The sequence below is a fragment of the Schistocerca cancellata genome, unplaced genomic scaffold, assembly GCF_023864275.1.
Source record: "Schistocerca cancellata isolate TAMUIC-IGC-003103 unplaced genomic scaffold, iqSchCanc2.1 HiC_scaffold_718, whole genome shotgun sequence".
Classification (NCBI taxonomy): Eukaryota; Metazoa; Arthropoda; class Insecta; order Orthoptera; family Acrididae; genus Schistocerca; species Schistocerca cancellata.
In genome coordinates, this window is record NW_026046729.1 from 18,450,746 (window position 1) to 18,473,825 (window position 23,080).

Here is a 23,080-nt window from a genome sequence, read left to right on the forward strand (position 1 = left end):
CTCTTTCCATTTACGGATAATCGTTGTAGTGATTGTAGTGATTAATCATTAAAGTGTTTTCCGAAACTGTTCAGTTGCTTCCATTAACGCAAATTTTCTCCAACGTAAAACGTTCGATGATAAGACCTTCTTGTAAGGCTTCATAAATTTCTGTAAAAGAAACCACACCAAGAACTGCCACCAAAAACTGCATTTATAAGAGAGGGAAGCCAAAGATACAACGTCTAGAGACACGTGGTGTTCCAGTTATCTGCTTATGAGCAGTAGTATGTTGTAAGCAATCTATTACGACATCATGTGCCCTAGAGTGGTTTTGAATTTCTTTTAATACTGTGACATTCCGGTAATACATGGGAGGTACAGATGGGAGTTATTGTAATCAGCTCTCGAGAGAGATCACCGCCCTTGGATGACCACTAGGAATTGTCGTATGACAATATAATGGTTTTCGTGCGGCGGTTGCATATACACTCCTGAAAATTGAAATATGAACACCGTGAATTCATTGTCCCAGGAAGGGGAAACTTTATTGACACATTCCTGGGGTCAGATACATCACATGATCACACTGACAGAACCACAGGCACATAGACACAGGCAACAGAGCATGCACAATGTCGGCACTAGTACAGTGTATATCCACCTTTCGCAGCAATGCAGGCTGCTATTCTCCCATGGAGACGATCGTAGAGATGCTGGATGTAGTCCTGTGGAACGGCTTGCCATGCCATTTCCACCTGGCGCCTCAGTTGGACCAGCGTTCGTGCTGGACGTTCAGACCGCGTGAGACGACGCTTCATCCAGTCCCAAACATGCTCAATGGGGGTCAGATCCGGAGATCTTGCTGGCCAGGGTAGTTGACTTACACCTTCTAGAGCACGTTGGGTGGCACGGGATACATGCGGACGTGCATTGTCCTGTTGGAACAGCAAGTTCCCTTGCCGGTCTAGGAATGGTAGAACGATGGGTTCGATGACGGTTTGGATGTACCGTGCACTATTCAGTGTCCCCTCGACGATCACCAGTGGTGTGCGGCCAGTGTAGGAGATCGCTCCCCACACCATGATGCCGGGTGTTGGCCCTGTGTGCCTCGGTCGTATGCAGTCCTGATTGTGGCGCTCACCTGCACGGCGCCAAACACGCATACGACCATCATTGGCACCAAGGCAGAAGCGACTCTCATCGCTGAAGACGACACGTCTCCATTCGTCCCTCCATTCACGCCTGTCGCGACACCACTGGAGGCGGGCTGCACGATGTTGGGGCGTGAGCGGAAGACGGCCTAACGGTTTGCGGGACCGTAGCCCAGCTTCATGGAGACGGTTGCGAATGGTCCTCGCCGATACCCCAGGAGCAACAGTGTCCCTAATTTGCTGGGAAGTGGCGGTGCGGTCCCCTACGGCACTGCGTAGGATCCTACGGTCTTGGCGTGCATCCGTGCGTCGCTGCGGTCCGGTTGCAGGTCGACGGTCACATGCACCTTCCGCCGACCACTGGCGACAACATCGATGTACTGTGGAGACCTCACGCCCCACGCGTTGAGCGATTCGGCGGTACGTCCACCCGGCCTCCCGCATGCCCACTATAAGCCCTCGCTCAAAGTCCGTCAACTGCACATACGGTTCACGTCCACGCTGTCGCGGCATGCTGCCAGTGTTAAAGACTGCGATGGAGCTCCGTATGCCACGGCAAACTGGCTGACACTGACGGCGGCGGTGCACAAATGCTGCGCAGCTAGCGCCATTCGACGGCCAACACCGCGGTTCCTGGTGTGTCCGCTGTGCCGTGCGTGTGATCATTGCTTGTACAGCCCTCTCGCAGTGTCCGGAGCAAGTATGGTGGGTCTGACACACCGGTGTCAATGTGTTCTTTTTCCCATTTCCAGGAGTGTAGTATTACGTGACAGTTTGTTGTCCGGCACAATGAAATCTGATACCGTCAGGCAGTTCTTCTTTTGAACTCGTCATCGGCTCTAACCAGATCTACAAGAAATACAAAAAATACAATAAAATTAATAGTTAAATGTAAACCTACACAGTAAGGGATAACTCCACTGACGGAATTTCGAAAGCTGTTTTGAGATACTGTATGTGTCTTTTGGTACAAGGAATCCATGGATACAGAGCAATTGCAATTCGTTTGTTTTCTAACCTTTAATTCTTTATTTACCTGCATTGTAGTGTAAACCTCTGTAGAACATTGCAAACTCCGACAGCATGCCCTGTTTGTTTTGCGTGGAAACAAATTTGTTCCATTCACTAACAGTACTACCTGTTGACAAAAGTAATATGCACTTCACTCTTCGTCCTCGGGCTCGCATTCAGCAGTAATGCCCGGCTCTCTCTCGGGTCTGTTTTTTCAGCAGTGTTGCTTATTCGTTAACGATGATACACAGAAGAATGGATGAATTTACTGCTGAATAGTTGATCGACATCTACCTACTACTTGGATCCACTGAAAGTAATGGAAAAATCGGGCAACGGTGCTATATTGAACTATTTCCACAGCGATGACAACCAGATCGTAGTACTTTCGGATGTGTAGATAGGCGTCTATGAGAAATATGATTTTCGTGACGGAGTATTAGAAGCATTTCCACTACTATGAACATATTTCGAGAGAAACAGTGGTAATGGCTACTATTAAAGTAACGAAGCAGTGGAAACGAGAGATCCCTTGCACGCAGGTATTCAGATGATACCCCAGAAATGCCACTGAAATTATGTCGGTGCATTGTAGGGGTCCCGCCCAAATTAAAATGTGTAAATGTAGTGACGCCATAGCAAAAAAGCGTTGAATCACTTGCCAATACAGTTTGATAACAAGTGTCACTCACTAAATACGAGTGACGAACTATACCTGGCAAGATTATGGCATCCGACCACTTACATTTAACGAGACATAATTTGTGAGTAAACATTATAATATATATAGAAGAGGAGCAACATGTAGATATAATAATAATATTAATAATTATAATAATAATACTGGGAAAATGAATAGCAAAATATATGGAACTTAAAATGTTTCCTGTCATTAACGCACTATTAAGCTAGTTCCTCATTACGTTCGGGCCGAATGTGAGTAATGGTATGTACCAGCAAGGTGGGGCCACAGAGCAGAAGTAATAATTGTGGGACAATGTATTAACTAACTGGAGAAAGAGAGAGAAATAACAGGTTAAGATTAGCAGATGACATGGCAGCAAGGAAAAGAAAAAAACCCTATAAAACGCATGGGAAGGGAATTACTGCATTACAGTATAACGGAAATACTTGTTCCCTGTTGGATGGAAAGAAAACAGCTGAGATATGCCGAAAGGGAAGCTACGCAGATGATAACAACAAAGTCTGTAATCTCCTATTGAAGCGGAATGATATGACGCAGGTTACAAGGTAATCTCATCCACAGTAGTATGGCTGGAATGGAGGAAGGTGTAGTGTATTACAAAGGCGCAGCCTGTACGCTGGACGTGTCTGACCTGAATGACGATACGCATCTGATATGCGATGAGAGGTACTGCGGACTGACCCAGCGAACAGAGCATGTGTCAGACATGTGTGATCAAACAACCGAATGTGTCATATATATCTTAAGCAAGCATTCACAGATAACTCGGGTCGAGTGCAGTTCTCGCTGTATGTGGCGTATTAGCTGTATCGCAAAAGTAAAGGTTTCACAGTATTAAATACAGCACTAATTTTTGTCTTAACTGTATTGTTTTCTAAGATTTTTATACTGCATGAAGACAGGAGAGGGATTTTCCGAACGCGGCAACAGTTTGTTCTTCTGAATTCCGATCCTCAGCCAAGATTTAGTCACATAATCTATACAACTGCTTCAATAAGTCTGAAACTAGTTAGCATATTTTAGCATTTGTGACGATTTGGTTAGTTACGTAGAAAACAACAATCGCCATGAAGTTAATAATTTTTCTATTGTAAAATGATAAAAATTTTCTTCATGAATAAACAGAATTCGCTTCTCATGGGGTCTATGACTAGAAATCTGAAGAATGTTTGACATATCACCGATTTCATTTTCCATTTACAAAATTTTCTTTTAAAACAGAATTTTGAGGTCATCCAAGATCGTCTATGTTGCAAATAATTTATTTTCGGGTCAGTAGAGAACACGTGTGCTCATTTACTTGTAGACACCTCAACTTTTGTGCAAGCTTTGATTGTCTTATGTACAAATTATCTATTAATATTCAAATTCATCTGAATCGTTAATGCTGTATATTTTCCCTATACTATGCCGTTCCCTATTTGAGATCTGAATGTGAGACGGTTTAGAACTCGAAGATGCTTTCTACTCCAGTTAGGCCGACTGAACATGAATTTGGAGACAGACAAATAAAGGAAGCAATGGTTTATTAATCACCTCTTGATTTAGGTTTTACAGATATAATGAACTGTAGTTATAACGGAGTTCAGTAAAGCCACACACGTACTTCGGATTTGATACTTCAAAGATTTTGAGGTTTCTGTGACATGAAAATGATGTTTGTAGATTTTACGATGTTCAATGCGACGTTTAAAAAGATACTTCTCATTTTAATGTGTGGCCCCCTGAATATAATTTCGCGTAGTAAACAGGTCTCTCAGCATTAACCGCCGATGTTAATTAGCGACGCTTTTCTCTAAAATGGTGTGCGGTTGGTGTGTAAGTGGGTTATTCATTTTCTCGACGTTTTATAAGATGCCATATATGTCTGGACGTCATTCTCCACAGCGAACTGAGCACTCACTGTAGCATCCCATCGTTGACGCGCAATATTATGAGATGCACGAAACTCCAAATTACATAGGAGTGACACTTGACAGATCTCTCGCTTTCAAAAAGAACTGCATGAAATACAAGTCGAAAGTTTCCCCCAGGAACAGTCTCCAACGGAAACTGGCCTTATCACAATGGGATAGTCAACCCGAGATAATCCGAACATTTGCTCTGGCACTAGGCTATTCTGCGGCTGAGTACGCCTCCCTTTGGTATAATTCAACTCATGCCAAACAGGTGGCTGTAGCTCTGAACGAAACCTGCAGAATTATAACAGGCTGCTTGAAATCCACTCCAGTCGAATCGCTTTACCGCCTCGCAGGAATAGCACCACCACCTGCTTGAAAATCACCCATCCTCTGTATGGGCATGAACCGCATCAGCAACAATTGAAGTCAAGGCAGAGTTTCCTTAAGACATAAAACTTAGAGCCACTGCTGAAAAAGCTAGGTTACAACTATGGAGGGCTACAACCTACATACCAGCTGGTTGGAAAAGAGTTGTTGAAGCTTTACCTTCAGGCCATGACGGGGAATGGGCAACGTGGAAGTGCCTGAATACACTGAGATCCGGAGTTGGAAGATCAGAAGTTAACTTGGCAAGACTGACCTGTACCTATCCAAATGATATTCGGTGTGACTATGAAGAAGAACAGACAGTTCGGCACTTGCTTCGGTGTCGATTGCACCCAGTCTCCTGTACAAAAGATGATCTTCAGCAAGCCACAGAAATTGCACTGTAAGTGGCCAACGTTTCGTCAAAAGTAACTTAATCGTAACTGTGTAAATTGTATGTTCTTGTACCTGTATGTTTCTGACACGAGAATAATAATAAAATAATGAGATGTGCTGTACTGCATCTAAAAACTCATTTGCGGTATCTTACTGTTATATGCATGTGCAAATTTTTCTTTAGTTGCAACTAATCAATCATATCGTAAAGGGATGCAGCTTAAATACTAACGCAGATCTGCGCTTACATTTGTTCTCTGTGAATCAGCGCAAAGTGCGTACCAGCTACCTGATTTCATGTGCATGAGCTCTGTGAGATGGCAGATCTACAATATTCGTAATTTGTGACCTAAAACATAGTTCCTAATGTTTCATAAGCTGATTCTCCTGAGATGTACGACGTCTGTCTTCCACTGTTCTGACGAGCGTTCTGTTGCCCTTTCTCGCTAGTACAACAAACCAGTGTGCTAGGCGCTGTCCCGCTTTCAGCACGTGCAGTACTCTCTATTTGCCTCATCTTACATCTAAAAGCGCGTTGTCAAAACACTGTCTGCCACAGTAACGGTTTTCACTCATGTCAGAAGTCATTAAACTAATGTTGTTGTTTACTTGAGATAAGCGGTCATACATTTTCCTTTTATTCCTTAATTGATGACCTCCTTCAAAACTTTCACTTCAGGCACAACACAGTGTTTCCCTCTTTGTCAATATTTTCACAAAATTCCAGGAAATTTAGTGATTTATACAAAGAAGCAAATATTTGCTCATTCAGTAACCGGTTTAAAGCCATTATGATCATGAACTAATCTGACTTGCACATAGAAGCTCAATGTGCAAACAATGCGCTGAATTAGAACAATGATAATATCTGTTTGTCAGAGCTGCAGCCTATATCATTATTTACTTTAAAGATTAGCAGTTAATGAATTAAGACTTTTTCCCTGTTTCACATGGCTTGTGCCCTTTTTTTTCCTGTACAGCTTGTTCTGAAAGCTCATTTATAAGACAACCGAGCATGTTTCTCCCACTTATGATAGTAAAAATATTGGACCCATCCCACACTTTCATATACCTGTGAATACTCAAATACTGAAATAATGGACTTAGTTGCTTCTTTTCCGGAACCCTTCATATATCATCCTAACAATATCAACACTCCTAGATGTTGTTCGACGTGGCACTTTAGTTGATTGAAAATGAATAATTACGTGTGTAAAATTACTTCTGCCTAACCTGCCTAACATAAATACTGTTTTAATGGTCACATTCATTAAATACAGGTATTTTCTGTTCCAAAAGTAAACATTATCATTATATTTTACAATTAGTAGTACAATACCTCAGTTTTAGACAAAATCAAGTTAACATTTTATTTTCCTCCTATTGTAGCAGTTTCGTACAACAGTTCATACAGTTTTATACAAATTTCTTCATTCCAATTCGTACTGAAGATAATAAACATGAAATTTTTATGTTATGCACGTTACTATATGCCATTATACGAAGGTTGAGCAAAGTTTGAATCAGAGTAATTTCAATGTACTGCACTAAATATCGTTAATAATAGATACTGTAAATTTGAAAAACTGAAGATAATACCATATACACGGCTGAGAAAAATTGTGTCACGAAATTTTAGCCCTGGGTAGCTGATGCCAGTAGGAACCAAAATTACTAATGTTGTGTAGGTCGACAATGCACCATTTTTAAACTACGGAAACTCGGCGCCACACGTCACGCGCCAGCCAGATTAAAAATGGTGTGTCGTCGACCTACATAACATCAGTAATTTTGCTTCCTAATCTCATCAGCAATCCAGCATTAAAATTTCGTGACACAATTTTTCTCCACCCTGTACATACACACGCAACAGGACTGTAATGTCTCAAGTTGTACATTACTCTTATGTGCCTCACATCACAATGCATGTTTGTAGGATTGTATGTGATTTTGCTTGAGCTGAGTCAGTGCATGCGGGCGATCGTCTGCGTTTTATGGAAAATGGGATACTGGTACTGATAAAAGAAAAACCTGTGTGTTATGCCTGGATCAAGGTTACTAAATAATAAGGTTGGGCAGTAAGCGCTCTGCTCTGCCATTGGCTGGCCTAGTGACGTCAGCGTGGAAGCAAGCGCTCAGAAGCAGACGACACGGCATGCGCATTTACGTCAAGTTTCTGGCGGAATATCTTGTTTATACCAGACATGAGATGTCTAAACTGCTTTTCTTCTGCTAAAATATTATAGTTAAAACTGATGAGTTATATTATTTGGCAGCTTATGCCTCACACATCGGTAAAATGTCAGATCACAACCACACTGACACACACTTGAAATTGGAAACCTCAGCTCAAATAAATCAGAAACTATTCATTTAATCGCATTGAAATGAATTTACTTAAGAGCTCGAAGTTGCACACACTTGTTTGTAAGAACAGCATTCCTTCTTTCTAAAGCCGCTATAGTATTCATCAAAGTAACTTTATCTGTGTCTGAAAAAAAAAACTGTCATCTGTACATGTACTCTTATTATGATGTTTCTTATTTGGTGACAGCTTTTCCAGAGTTTCCAGAGATTTATTATGTAGTTCTCGTTTCTTATACTGTTTGGTTCTGTCTTCTGTTGCGAGTGACACATTGACACTAACACGGAAAATTGCACGAAGGAACTGCGTCTGGCTTGAGCATTCTTTTTCGGGGCAAATTAAGCAATTCAGACTGTCAATCCCTTAAGTAATCTGTTTCTGCGAAATGGCGAGAACATATACTTGCATGCGCAACATTTACACTGTCTTTCCTACAACATTTCGACAACCATAGTTTTTGTAATGTTTCATTACGCGGGAAACTGTGATACATTACGTCAGTTCCCTTTGTGCTCCAGTTGTAGGAAAAACAGGCCTTTACAGCACAGCCTGGCATTGTAAAAATTAATTTTCTCACTCACTTGTAGATTCTCCAATAAGAATTTCACAGGACGGGGCACAGCTGCTTCCACCATGACGTAATGCGCACAACTGAGAAAACACGTTGCTTTCTGCGCCCCCCCCCCCCCCCCCCCCCGCCGGCCTGGATAGATCAGTCGATTAGAGCATTGCCTGCCCAAGATGTGTGCTATTCTCTGTCCAGAATACAATTGTAATCTGCCAGATGATTTCTACTATTTTCGCTTATAAACTTCAAATCAGTGTGTTTCAGAGACCTGACACAAATTTGTTCCCGGAGCCGTCCCCTACACCACTGAAACTCGAGGCGGTCAGAACGTGGATCGAACTCGCTCGTTACTCAAGATTTTCGAGGCAGTTGGGGAAGGGTGCTGCACTTAACTCGCGACTCGAGAGCCGGTACTCATAAGGGAGGCGACTCGATCTTACCCGAAGCGGAAGGGAAATCGGCCAAGTGTGATAATGAACGGTCCGCAATGGAAGCTGCGTGCATGACAGGAACACACTTAATGAACTCATTATTTCGTCATCAATATTTGCGTTACCTCACCGACTTGTTTACAAACATCGTACTGCCAAAAAACAGCCACATTTTTCGTTCGTTGAACATGCATGTAGAACGAAAATTTTTGTTAGCTGTAATTACACTCAATGTATCTAATTATTTCATAATTTCAATATGACACACAAGTAATTTTTCTCATCCGTGTTTTTCGCACTGAACGTGAACCACAGATCTACAAGTATACCTTTCAAGCACTATCAGAAATGAAAAATAGCATTAACAGACAGTTTACCTGCCGAATACAGGACTTACTTCTTTCTCTCATGTCATTAAAATAATCAAACAATTTTTTCTCCGAAACTAGAGGGCCAGAACAAACACAGGAAGGAAATTATTATTGTGTTTATAATCGAAGTAGGTATATAGTGGCTACGGGAAATGAGAAACCATTATCCGTAATTTTCGATCAAACCAAAAGAGCACTTTTCTGTAAATAAGAAATCATTATCCGGAATATTCGATGGAATCAAAACAGCAATTTTCTAAATATATTTTAAGTTACAACTTCCTTTTTAACATTTTTAAACGCAGCAGCTTGTGATATTCTTGGTATAGAATGGAGATTACTTACATAAAGAGTACGGGAATGAAACACATCAGTATTTTCTAGTTCTAGAACATCAGTGTACCTGAACTATAAGAGTTGTGAAAAAAACATAGGCACTACCATTTTCAGTGGTTGTAAGTGTGGACAATGGAAACTTCAGGAATGTCCAGTAACATTGGCTTGGGTACCTCCTTCGTCTAACATTAAATGAGACAGATGCACTCAAATTATGAAATGGGAATGTACTTATAATAAACAGTATTATGTTTCTCATTGAATAAAAGTTTAGCATGCCATCAATATAAGCAATTTGTAATCTCTCGTAAACCTTCAACACTGTAATTCGTAAGCTTTAACATCCTAATTAAACTCCGAGAAAGTTTTGCAAAATCTGACTGCGAGAAAGTAGCTTGAAAGTAGCTGTCTGGTTACCTGTCCATTTAAACATTCGGCATACTAAGACTACACTGTGAATCACTATCCTTTTGTAGTGATAAACTGGCCCTAGAATAACTCAAATGTTGCTTTTTTTGTTATTTAATTATGGCTTACCTGTAGAACAGTGGAAACACCTCGGAACTGTTCTTGTCTTAAAAGCGCGTAGCATTTGCTATACTACAACTAACTACTTAAATCCGCCTGGTGCAGTGCGCTCACTCTTTTTAAAAAAACCAAACGAGTACTTTGTTCCTATCAGATTTGAACAAATAAACTCATATATTGCCAAGAACTTTGGATGCGGATAATGACTCTGGGTAAATTATACCTTCAAACGTAAACGTAACTATATCTTAAAACGTTAACTTTTTACCTACTTGAGGCCCGCTGCCTTCAGTATTTCATCTTTCAAAGCTACCCATTCTTCTTTTACTGTATTTCCCCCACTCTTGTCAGTCTTTCCCTAATGTTCTCTCTGAAACTCTCTATAACCTCTGGTCTGTCAGTTCATCCATGTTCTATCTCCTTAAATTCCCACCTTTGTGCAGTTTCTTCAGTTTTAATCTACAATTTATAACCAATAGAGTGTGGTCAGAGTCCACATCTGCCCCTGGAAATGTATTAAATTTAAAACCACGTTCCTAAACATCGGTTTTATCATTATATAATTTATCTGAAACCTCTCGGTGTCTCTAGGCCTCTTCCATGTATACAACCTTCCTTCAGGATTCTTAAACCAAGTGTTAGCTATGATTAAGTTATGCTCTGAGCAAAATTCTACCATACGGCCTCCTCTATCATTCCTTACCCTCATTCCATATTCACCTACTACTTTTTAATCTCTTCCTTTTCCTACTATCGAATTCACGTCCCCCACGTCTATTAAAGTTTCTTCTTCCTTCACAATCTCAGTAATTTCTTTTATCTCATTGATTTCTTCAATCTTTTCGTCATCTGCGGTGCTAGTTGGCATATACACTTGTACTTCTGGGGTAGGCGTGGGCTTCCTGTCTATCTTGGGTACAATAATACGTTCGCTATGCTGTTCCTAGTAGCTTACCCGCGCTCCTATTTTTTTATTCATTATTAAACCTACTACTATCGAATTCACGTCCCCCACGTCTATTAAAGTTTCTTCTTCCTTCACAATCTCAGTAATTTCTTTTATCTCATTGATTTCTTCAATCTTTTCGTCATCTGCGGTGCTAGTTGGCATATACACTTGTACTTCTGGGGTAGGCGTGGGCTTCCTGTCTATCTTGGGTACAATAATACGTTCGCTATGCTGTTCCTAGTAGCTTACCCGCGCTCCTATTTTTTTTATTCATTATTAAACCTACTACTGCATACCCCTATTTGATTTTGCATTTATAATCGTCTATTCACCTGACCAGAAGTCTTGTTCCTCCAGCCACCGAACTTCACTAATTTCCACTATATCTAACCTTAACCTATCTATTTCAATTTTAAATTTTCTTACCTACCTGCCTGATTAAGGGATCTGACATTCAAGGTCCGATCCGTAAAGTGCCAGTTTTCTTTCTACTGATAACGACGTCCTCCTGAGTAGTCCCTGCCCGGAGATCCGAATGAAGGACTATTTTCCCTCCAGAAAATTTTACCCAAGAGGATGCAATCATCGTTTAACCACACAGTAAAGCTGGCTGCCCTAGGGGAAAAGTTACGGCTGTAGTTTCCCCTTGCCTTCAGCCATTCGTAGAACCAGGATAGCAAGGCCGTTTTGGTTAGTGTTACAAGGCCAGATCAGTCAATCATACAGACTGCTGCCCCTGAAACTACTGAAAAGGCTCCTGCCCCTCTTCAGGAACGACACGTTTGCCTGGCCTCTCAACAGATACCCTTTCGCTGTGGTTGTACCTACGGTACGGCTATCTGTATCGCTGAGGTACACAAGCCTCCCCACCAACGGCAAGGTCCATGGTTCATGGGGAGAGGGACTGTATACAGAACAGCAGCATAGTATTGTAGAACTGTTTCTTGAAGCAATCATTGTCGAAGACTCAGAGAAAGATACAAATTGTTTTCATTCCACTGACTACTACAACCGTAGAAGAAGCAGATAAGTTCACGTGTGAGTAGCCTAGGAGCAGACTCTGAGGAACCTAAATCTGCCTATTAAATACTTCACTGACAACTCAAAGCCAAATATATATCACAACCATACTGCTGAGCGCGAAGTTCCATATTTGTCAGAAAAGTATTATTTCAGTGCAACTGAAGAGCGTTGCACTGTCACTGCTGCGAAACTGTACGTCTAAGAATGTATCATAATCATATGTGCAATCAAAGACTTACACGGAGGTAAATGTTGCAGCATTTTATATACATGGGCAAGCATAGAAGTTAATAATTAGTAAACTGAGCCTAGTCAGAGATTTACAAGTCCTAATGCTGAACAAGTGACAAAATCCCTTGTGCAATACACAGTAAAAATGTAAGTTCATTCCTTAACAGTGAAACAAAATAATCTCAGTAAATAATCATTGAGGTACAATGGGATTATAAGTAGAAAATTATGTCAGAAATTTTAGTTACAAAACAATGTATTTGCCCTATATAATCGTCGATTAATGTTTCCCTGCCTAAGATTATCTTACATACTGTGGAAAATGTTTAAGATACTTGTTTCTAAGAACAAATACTTTCTGCAGAATTTACCGAGCTCGTCCAACTCCTGGGAAGGAAAGTGAATGAAAAGGAGAAAAAAGGTGCATTGTGTTGCACACTATATGTTATTTGTTCCTGTTGAAAGATATATGTCATTATACAGTCAGTACTCAGTCTTTCAAACATAACATAAGTATAATTTGTGGCCAAAAAGGGATCTAATCTACGTATGTACTGACTAAGAGACCTTATCTAAGATATATTTGCTTAAAGTACTCCAAATATATGTTACGTAGAGGGTAAATGATAAAAAGTCGGTGTACTAAAATAGTTCCTAAACATCAAGGAATAAATAGATTCACGTGTACAAAAGTGACGTTGAAGTGCTGAGAAAAACAACTGTAAAATAAAGAACGTGAACACAGGTAGAATCTCTGATAACCAGAGTGAACGAACAGTTACTTAAAAGCAAATGAAAATCGTCTGGAACATCGTGACAAATCAAATATAACATACACTGCACAACCTTATCAACAAACTTCTTTCTCAATACCAAAGAAATCCCTTTCTGAGGAAAAACCTATACTAAATCTGAAAAATTACGAAGAGTGCACAGTAAGTAAATGATAAGTTCCGCAACCATATCCCCTACGTCCTATACATATTCAACACATAGCTTACAAATTTATCACATAAAGCGACCTAAAGGTATCAAAATAAAATCTCCATAACATCATGTCATATCCACTATTAAAATTCATGCACTACGTCATCATTCATCTTCGAGTTAATATAAATGTACCTAAAACGTTTCGTGACTTTGCTCAGAAATGCTGGCTTTGTCATAATTCGACTCATTATCCCCTGCTTAAAATAACGAATTCTTACATAATTTTAACCACTCCTTCAGAGAATTGTTACCTGGTCTGTACAAGCGTACAACCTCATTTACTTTTACCTGAAAATTGAACTGTGTAACAATTACTCCCAATAAGAAAAACTGTTAGCTCATTCTCGAACCTGTCAAACATTTTGTTTTATTTTTATGTGTTCTTCATTTGTTTAATCGCCATTTCGATTCACTTTGTTCTTCTGCTTATTTCTCTAAATAATAAAGTGCATGATGCAAAAGTGTGAAATATAATCTGTAAATTTATCAAGACATGTATGTGAGGCAGAAATACAAGATATTATTCACTTTTCGTAATCAAAAAAAAAAAAAAAAAAAAAATAAAGAAAAAAAAAAGAAAATCAAAATCTACCCTGTAAGCCTTCCACTTACACCTAACAAGATAAATGATACGATACCGATATACAAGTTGAAATTAAAATTTGTCTTAATAATCCGTATGTTTAAATGTTGCAAAATACCGTAGTAAACAGTTTCTCTGGCTGCTTTTGCCGGCCAGTGTGGCCACGCGGTTAAAGTCGCTTTAATCTGGAACCACGCGACCGCTACGGTCGCAGGTTCGAATCCTGCCTCGGGCATGGATGTGTGTGATGTCCTTAGGTTAGTTAGGTTTAAGTAGTTCTAAGTTCTAGGGGACTGATGACCTGAGATGTTAAGTCCCATAGTGCTCAGAGCCATTTGAACCATTTTTCTGGCTGCTTTCTCTCTGTATGAATATGTCAGGACGGAATAAATAATTGTAAAAGCAGGCAATATTCGTGAAACAGTTTGATAATGGAAATGTGGTACATGCCAGAGCTGCGGTTTAATCCTTAACGATTCCATCTTAAAAGCATAAGGATAACAAATTCGACGAATGCGATAAGGACCGTTGTAGGTTAAAAAGTATTTGCTGAGGTTGTGTTTGTCTTTGTGTGAGATTCGGTGTGAAGGAACCAAGACTTTTTCATCTACCTGGAAATTTCAATTTCTGTCTTTTGTCTTTTGACTTTGTTTTCGGTTCTCTATTGCTTGCTTGATGCTTGCTAGTGCAATGTCTACTATTTGGTGATGTCGTAAGCACCGTGGTTTAGGAACTAGCACAAATTCTGTAATTCTCTCTGGTGGCAGTTTCTTTTTGAGCACTAAGTAAGTAGAAAATGACTTTTACTTGTTTGGTAAGTAATTTATGGTATCCTGAAAAATGTTGATGTATTTGTCCCATTCTCTGTGATTTTTTTGACAGTAAAGTCTGTATAATAGCCCAGTTTCCTACATGATTCTTGCAGTTGGATTGGATGAGGCATGATTGGCTTAATCTTCCTACCATACAAAATGAGAATCGAAAAATGTGATGTAAATTGAGGTCAGAGACAATTCCATCAACATGTATCAATTCTCCCAAGAAGTTCTTAACAAATGCCGCTGAGATAGTTTTGTTAGTCGGTTTCCACAATGGTGCGAACAAAACGAAATTGCTACAGCTACAAAAATGTACGGATAACCTTGTCTACTAGTCGTAACATGTCCATACCGGTCGACGGTTGCTAACTGACGGGGTTTAACAGGAATTATAGTGTATAACTGAGCAAAGTGTGAAGTAGTTGATCTTTTACCCTTTTCACATAACTTACATTTGCCAGGACTCGTCGAATCTGTTTTTCCCTGTTGAAAACGTAATATGTTTGTCGAAGTATGTGAAAACATTCTCGTATTCCACAGTTTGCATAACTTAGATGAAAGTATCACGTAAGATTGTTAACCAAATCTTCAGGAATGCAAGTAAGCCATGTATTACATTCAGGTTTCAGTCATTTCAAAACAATGATATTTCTTAAAAGGTAACAGAATCTAAATGAAGAGGTCGTTATATTGCATCACTGCTGCTTAATGTCATTACATGTCGGATCCTTGTCTTGTTCCCTTGCAGTGCAGTCTATGGACTGGTAAATCTAAATTTTTGTAAATACATTTCCCATTTTCGTAATCCATCATGAGAAAGTTTGGCTGTTTTGGAAAATTTTTACGCTCGGTGGTCTTTGTGTCTTCAGTATGTCTTTCAAATAAGAAACGTCTAAATTTAATGAAAGCCGAAATTACTACCAATCCGATGAGCTTAGTGATGGAATAATTACGTTGAGATGGTGATAATACTCGACTTGTAATGCGATACATTTTTAAACCGTAACTCCATCTTCTTAAATCTCTTGGAATAGATATACCCTAAATGACGTCTTTAAACCGTCAGAAGCCAAACAAAAGTGGCGAGAATGGTCGGGATGTGAAAGTAATAGTGCATCTAGCAGAATTTGTCAGATGTTTATACGCCTGTTTGTCCCAGCACTAGTTTGTATCTTTACCGCCTAGCTGACATAAAAGTGGAGTGTCAAGTGCCTTGAAATTAATGAAACGACGAGAGAAATTTATGGGGCCAAGAAAACGTCTCACTTGGCGTTTAATTGTTGGAGTAAAAATATCTCGAATGGCCTCAAGTTTGTCTCGATCAGGTTTCGTCCCAGAAACTGCAATCATATGTCCTAAAAATGTAACTCAAGTCTTTCCAAATAGCAATTTATTCATATTGACAGTAATCCCACGTTCTGAAAAATTTTCTAGCAGAGTTGAAAGTGCTATTGTTCTTTAATTCCTCAGGCAGAACTGAGTTAACGACTCCGATAAATGCTACTGCGGAAATATTCAAACCGAAAGGGAGGTTATAAAATTGGTAACAGGTGGTTGGCTTTTCCTCTTTCTTTCTCTATGGTCGGCCAACCACCGTCACTCTCTGTGTGTTTTAATTTGTTTTGTCTGATCTCTGTCGGAGTCTTTATTGTCCCGGGTCGTCTGACGTCTTTCCTGCTGTTCGTTTTTATTCTCTTTGGGCGGTTTTAATTTTTTGGAAAAAGGGACCGATGACCATCGCAGTCTGGTCCCTTTAATCCCACAAACCAACCAATCAACCAACCAACAGGTTCCAAAGCAAAGAAACGCTGTGTATTTAGGACCATTTTGATGTAGTTCCATTTGCCAAATCGAGAGTGAAAAATACGCCAAAACCACGAAATTGCGATAGCAATTCGTTCAGCATTTGTGGTCCGTCTGTTTCTGGTACAATGATCTCATTTATTTGCCTCGAGTACAGAACACGTCTGAGAGACCGGTCTTTCTTCGGTACGATTTGTAATGGACTGTCGTAAGGTTTCTGTGATGCATTGCTGAAGCATAGAGTCAGTCTCCGGTTTAATTTTGTCTCTGTAAATGAGTGGAATAGTGTAATGTATCCGTGTAAATGTATTATGCGGTTTCACTTGAAATTCGTAAATAAATCCCATAATGGTTGCCGGAATGTTGCCAAAAATACGATAAGGCTGCAATTGTTGTTTGTCGTAGTCAGATGAGGCTTTGCGACTGTCGTCCTTAATTGTATTACCACTAAGATAATTCTTAGTGAGTCGACATCTTTACATGTGTAAGGAATGTCTGTTTTATTTAACTGTATAGTGTACCAATCAACGTTTTTCTTTGAAGTTAAGAAATGTTATCTGTTGATGCCCTGTTCTTCTCTAGATAAACGGTGTTCAAAATTTAATGAAATCTGAGCATCGTAGTTGAATACCGATACGCAAGAATTGTTGAAATCCAGTACTGATTTGTGTTTGTATAGAAAATCGATCCCCAGTGCTGCTTCTGTATTAAGTAGAGATACGATCAGAAAGTAGGTGAAAATGTGTGACTGTATACCACAAAGTCCATGAATTGTGGTCTGATATCAACTCCTTTTTCTGCGAAAACACCTTTTATTTTAAATTTGTGTAAGGGTGAAGAAGGACAATATTCGTGTCAGATACGTTTGTTGCTTGCTGAATCGCTGATAACTGGGACTGGAGAGCCCGAAAACAAAACAGTATTTGTAAACAAACCTATTGTTTTCACAGTCACAGGCTTTCAAAAACCATTTATAAAGGATCAAAATAAAAACTGTATTTAAAGTGTGTTTTCCTATTTGTATACTTTAGACTAGATGGGAAATGTGTTTATGTGGTTCACGTTTCCCTCGTAACTGTAAATCTCTAATGTCTCCTAAACACATCGTATTTTCAATAACGTTGTGCGAATAATTAGTTCCCTGTGTTCTCTCACTGGACGCGTCTTCTAGCGACTGTACTTCTAGTCATCGTCGACTTCCGCTGTATCGTCTCTGGTTGAAGAAACTTCAACTGTCTGTACAGTTCTCTGTTGTTCCGGATTATTTGGACTACGCTGCTATTGACGGAAACGTCTATCTAGTTGATTTAAAGAAAATTTTGTTGATTAATAAAGTTTCCTCTTGTCCCGTTTTCGTTATTCTTCGTCCCACAACTGTTCCTTTGATTCTAATACTGTTGTCAGTGCTGTGTGTTTTCTGCCGTTATTGTTGTTGTCTCTGATTGCTAAATTTCCTGTTCCTCTGTACGTAATTATACCCTGAATTATTATTGTGTGTTTGTGATACTGTGAGCATGTCAATTGATGTGGGAAATTGTTTATGTCACCTCCTGCGCTGAATGTGTGCTGGTTGTTGTGGTGAAAATTATGATTCTGCTGGTCGACGTGTGACTAGGGTCTCCCGTCTGGTAGACCGTTCGCCGGGTGCAAGTCTTTCAATTTGACACCACTTCGCCGACTTGCGCGTCTATGGGATGAAATGATGATGATTAGGTCAACACAACACCCAGTCCCTGAGTGGAGAAAAATCTCCGACCCAGCCGGGAATCGAACCCGGGCCCTTAGGTTTGACATTATGTCGCGCTGACCACTTTTTTTTTTTGATCCGTTGCCACTTTTTTTTTTTAATATGATTACATTTAGGGAGCGTGTACAAATGAGAATTCTAGTAACTAAGTGTTACAAGTAAGTGTTACAACAACAAAGGTGGCATAAAAGAGTAATCAAAAAATAAAAATATAAACCACTGATATAATTCTAACTAAAAGGTTCTTCAATAATGTAACTGGTTCCACTTGGAGCCTCGCCATCGTTATCTGAAATCTCCAATAGCGCCTTTGAAGGGCATCTGCAACGGAGTCATTCTGCTTCGCTAGTGCCTCAAGTAAAACAGTATCCTTGCAGCAGCTTGTCTCTTCCTTTGCTCGTGGCTGACAAGGCAGAATGTTGAGCCGTCAGTGTGATGCGGCACAGCACATTAACCGCAGCTTGGCACTCCCCAGCTGAGTGGGGGGTTAACGAAAACGCTGCGTAAATAATTTGCGAAGAGCGTACGGTATGTCGGTGTGCGTTCGAGGGCATTGTGAGCATTTTGTAGGAACCACTAGTAATCAAGCTGCTCTTTCTCTCCGTCGCTAAAGATGTAGGCGACGGTAAGTCCTTTGAACCATGTAAGCGCATGATATTTTGCAGCCGGAAAGTAAGTTTCATCGGGACAGAGTAGGGTCTGAGGGTCAGTCATATCAGGTGTGACCCGCAGGTAACAAGCCAATATCTTCTGTGTTAGTCGCCAAACTCCGGACGATGATGCGCAAGTAAAACGATGTTCATCGCTATCCAAAAGGTGACAATCTGGGCAATAAGGTGAGTCTGCCAGTCCAATAGTGTGAAGTCGCTGTCGTGTGGCATATTTTTTGTTGGCGATCTGATACCACTTCGAACGCACCGTGGATGACAGAAAGTTGTGGTGTATCGTTTTCCACATTCGTGGCCAGTGAACCGTATGGTACTTATTTTCCACCACGTTATGGGGAACAGCCCGCAGAAGGTTGGTATAAAAATCTTTCGCCTTTGGTGGACGTGTGGCGGAGAGGTTCAAGCTGACATAGCTGTAATCAAGAATGAAGGTCGACACATGGGAGAGCTGTGGTGCGACGTGCGCAACCGACACCGGCGGGACGTTAGAGACTGGCATCAGAACCTGTAATAAACGACCCGTGAGAGAGGTATATTGACTTTTCCATCGTTTCCTCATGTTGCTCATGTAAAGGGCAGCTGCTCTCGCCCTGACGTTGACCTATCCCAGCCCTCGTTTGTGCACTGGGGGGTAAGAGTGTCGTATCGTACTTTAAAGATATGACCTGCGGAAACGTAGTAACTGAAGACCGCCTGAAGTCGGCGACCTATCTGCAGCGGTAGTGGGAGGACCTGTGCCACGTGGTTGAGTTTTGATGCTACGTAGAGGTTCAGGTATTCAACACGTTGTAGCTGATTCAATTCCCGGAGCAGGTTCTGTCGCACCATTGCGCGTATGATCTGTAATAACCGTCGGTAGTTTGCTGCAGCTGTTTTACGTACATCTTTCTTGAACGTTATTCCCAAATATCGCAGATCAGAAACTGGTGGGAGGGGAGCGAGGGCTTCCGGTCCGAGACCACGCCCAATATCCAACGCCGCCGACTTGTTGATGTTCAGAAGACTGCCTGCGGCCTGTCCGTATCGCTCAATCCAGGTTAGTACGCTTTGAACTTCGTCATTGGAACGAACCAGCAGCAGCAGGTCGTCAGCGTATGTCCTATAGCGAAAGGTGACGTCCCGCAGCGTGATGCCAGATAGGCGGTGATTAAGGCCCCCTAGGAGTGGCTCGAGTGCGATTGCATAAAGGTAGGTAGAAAGGGGACAACCCTGTCGTAGAGACCTCTTAATGGGTACTGGTCCTACCGTCCTTCCATTGACCTGGACGTGTGAGCTGGCTGCGGTCCAAAGACGCCGTAGGGTGTCGATGAGGCCCGGGGGGAATCCCATACAGTCCATCACTCGTAGGAGGAAGTTGTGGTGCACTCTATCAAAGGCGCGGTTGAAATCGACGGAGACGATCGCCGCTCTCAGACGGCACGCAGAAGCGATCGTTATTAAGTCCCTGCAGTCACCGGTGGCCATGTGTATGTTGGCTTCGTCTTAATACGGCTCGCCATAATCCTGGTGAAAATCTTGTAATCGGCATTCAGCATTGTAAGCGGCCGATATTCGTTAATCGATAGCCCTCCACCTGCCTTGTGTACTGGTATGAGAAGACCTTCTACAAACGCTGGCGGCACAACACAGTCTGCAGACATAAGTTCGCGGAACATTATAACCCAGCGAGGCATCATGATGTCACGGAAAGTCCGGTAGAATTCGATGGGCAATCCATCAGGTCCAGGACATTTATTGGCCGCACCTTTGTCCATGGCGTCTTCGACTTCCTCGAGTGAGATTTCCTCTGTTAGTGCATTCACGGTAGCCTCGTCGATAGTACGTGTTACCTGCTGTACCACTTCAGTAGTGGCCTCGTCATTGACGGTTTTTTCCTTGTAAAGATGACAAAAATGATCCTCCACCGCCTTTACTACGGTTGCTTGGGTCGTACATAAGCGACCGTCGTGTGTCCTGAGTTGTGTGATTAAATGTTGGCGTTGTCGGCGCTTATCCGCCACAACGTGGTGCATAGTGGGTTCCTCTGCAACCGTTCGGTCGTGCCGTCGCGAGCGGACTACTTCACCTTCTAGTCGACGCTTCGTCAATGATAGTATGTGAGCCTTGATTCTGCTTTGGTTATGTTGTCTCTCCGGGGAAGGGGGTAAGGCGTCGAGGCCCCCGAATGCCGCGTAGTAAACACCGAGGGTCTGTCGATGCCACGCAGTCACGTCCTTGCCATATCGCATAAGTGTCCTACGGATTGCTGGTTTGGCACAGAGGATCCACCACTCTAGGGTCGAGGTGTATCGTGGGTGGCGGCGTTCACAGTCAGTCCACGTTGCTGCAACTTGCCGACGGCAATCCAGGTCCTGGAGATGAGTTATGTTGAGCTTCCAAAAGCCATTGCTGCGCCAGACTTGTTGGGGGCGTAGGTGTATTGTGCAGATATAGGCACTGTGATCGGAATAGGCTTGAGGCCATAATTCGGCGTCCACCACACCTTGTGTGAGATCTTGTGACACATATATGCGGTCAAGTCGGCTGGCCGAATGACTGGTAAGATGAGTGTGGCCAGAGCGGTTACCGTGGACTTTTTACCACGTGTCGCACAAGTGAAGTTCTTGGATCATCGCACCCAGTTCCGGACAACGCATGTAATGTGGGATTTGGTCCTTGGGGTGTAGTACGCAATTAAAATCGCCGGCGAAGACGCTGTGGTCGTATCCTCCAAGGAAAAGGGGAGCGACATCTGTGGAGTAGAATCTGGCGCGGTCGTGACGTCTTGTGGTACCCGACGGCGCGTAAACATTAATGAATCGGGTGTTGAGTGCCGTAAATGCTATTCCTCGCGCGGAGGGAAGAAACGTGACGTCGGTAACTTCAATACCTTCACGCACTAATATTGCCACTCCGGTGGCTGCAGGGCTACCGGGCGTCACATGTGTGGCGTAACCGTAGAAGTGCGGGAGTGCAGTCGTTTTCACTTCTGGTAGGAAAGCAAAGTCAACTCCCATGGCTCGTATGGTTTCTTTCAAAAGTTGGATCTTGACAGGAGAACTGATCATGTTGATATTCATTGTCGCCAGGCGGTAAGCCTGGCAACGCGTTGTTTGGGCGAGGTTATCCATGTTGAAGTTGGAGAGAAGCGAACATCGGAAGTGATGTCACCCCTCGTCGAACGCGGTCCTCCTTGTGCTGCTTATGCTGCATGATCCGGCGGCGCCTCAGCTGGCCGCGGATCGGGATCTTGTGTCTCGACGTCCTCGGCCCACGAAGCGGGCGCGGATGTCTGTTCATGTTCCATAGCCTCGGAATGTTTGATAGTAAGGGACCGGGCGACTTCGCTGCCTGCACTGGTACCTTCCCGCTGCTCACTGTTTCTGTCAACGGGCTGATGTTCGAAAGCTGCATGTTTTTCTGTCTGTTCTGCAAGGTTGGAGTCAGTGGAAACAGCCTCAGCTTCGCGGCTGGCTTCTTGAGTGGTCAGTTGTTCTTCCCCGGCCGAATGCGAACCGCTGTGTTCCGACACGGTCCGACGACGGCGCTTTCGGCGTTTCGGTGATCGCTGTTTCCGTACATGGCCTTCATTGTCAGAAGACGGCACTGACTCACGCTCCGCCGGAACAAACGCTTCGGTCGGTACAATAAGGGAATCAATTGCCATCTTGCCGGCGTCAATGTCTGTCGCGTTCGGTAGCTGCAGAGTCGTAGTACTATTTTCCACCACTGGCCAGGTCGGCGGATCATCCAGGTTTTTGTCCGTGGAAAGTGATTCTTGTACCGCTGAAGCGGTCGGCCATGTCTGTTGTGAGGAGAACGTCGTGAGCGCCGCCGCGTAAGTCACGGGTAGAATAGTCTTCGCCGCTGGTGGTGCAACGTCCTTCGGTGGGAGTTGTGTGATCCGACGCTGGAGGTACTCGGAACGAAGGTGTCCTTCTTTGCCGCATCCGGAACACGTCTTCGGCTGGCCGTCATAAATAACTATGGCCCGGCATCCTCCTATCTGTAGATAGGATGGCACGTGTCGTTGGAGATCTATGCGCACTTGGCGTACTCCATTGAGTACTGGATACGTCTTAAACTGGGTCCATTTTTCAGCCACGTGTTCGTTTACCGTGCCGTAGGGGCGGAGCGCCGCTACAACTTCTGCCGCCGGGAGTTCAAATGGAAGTTC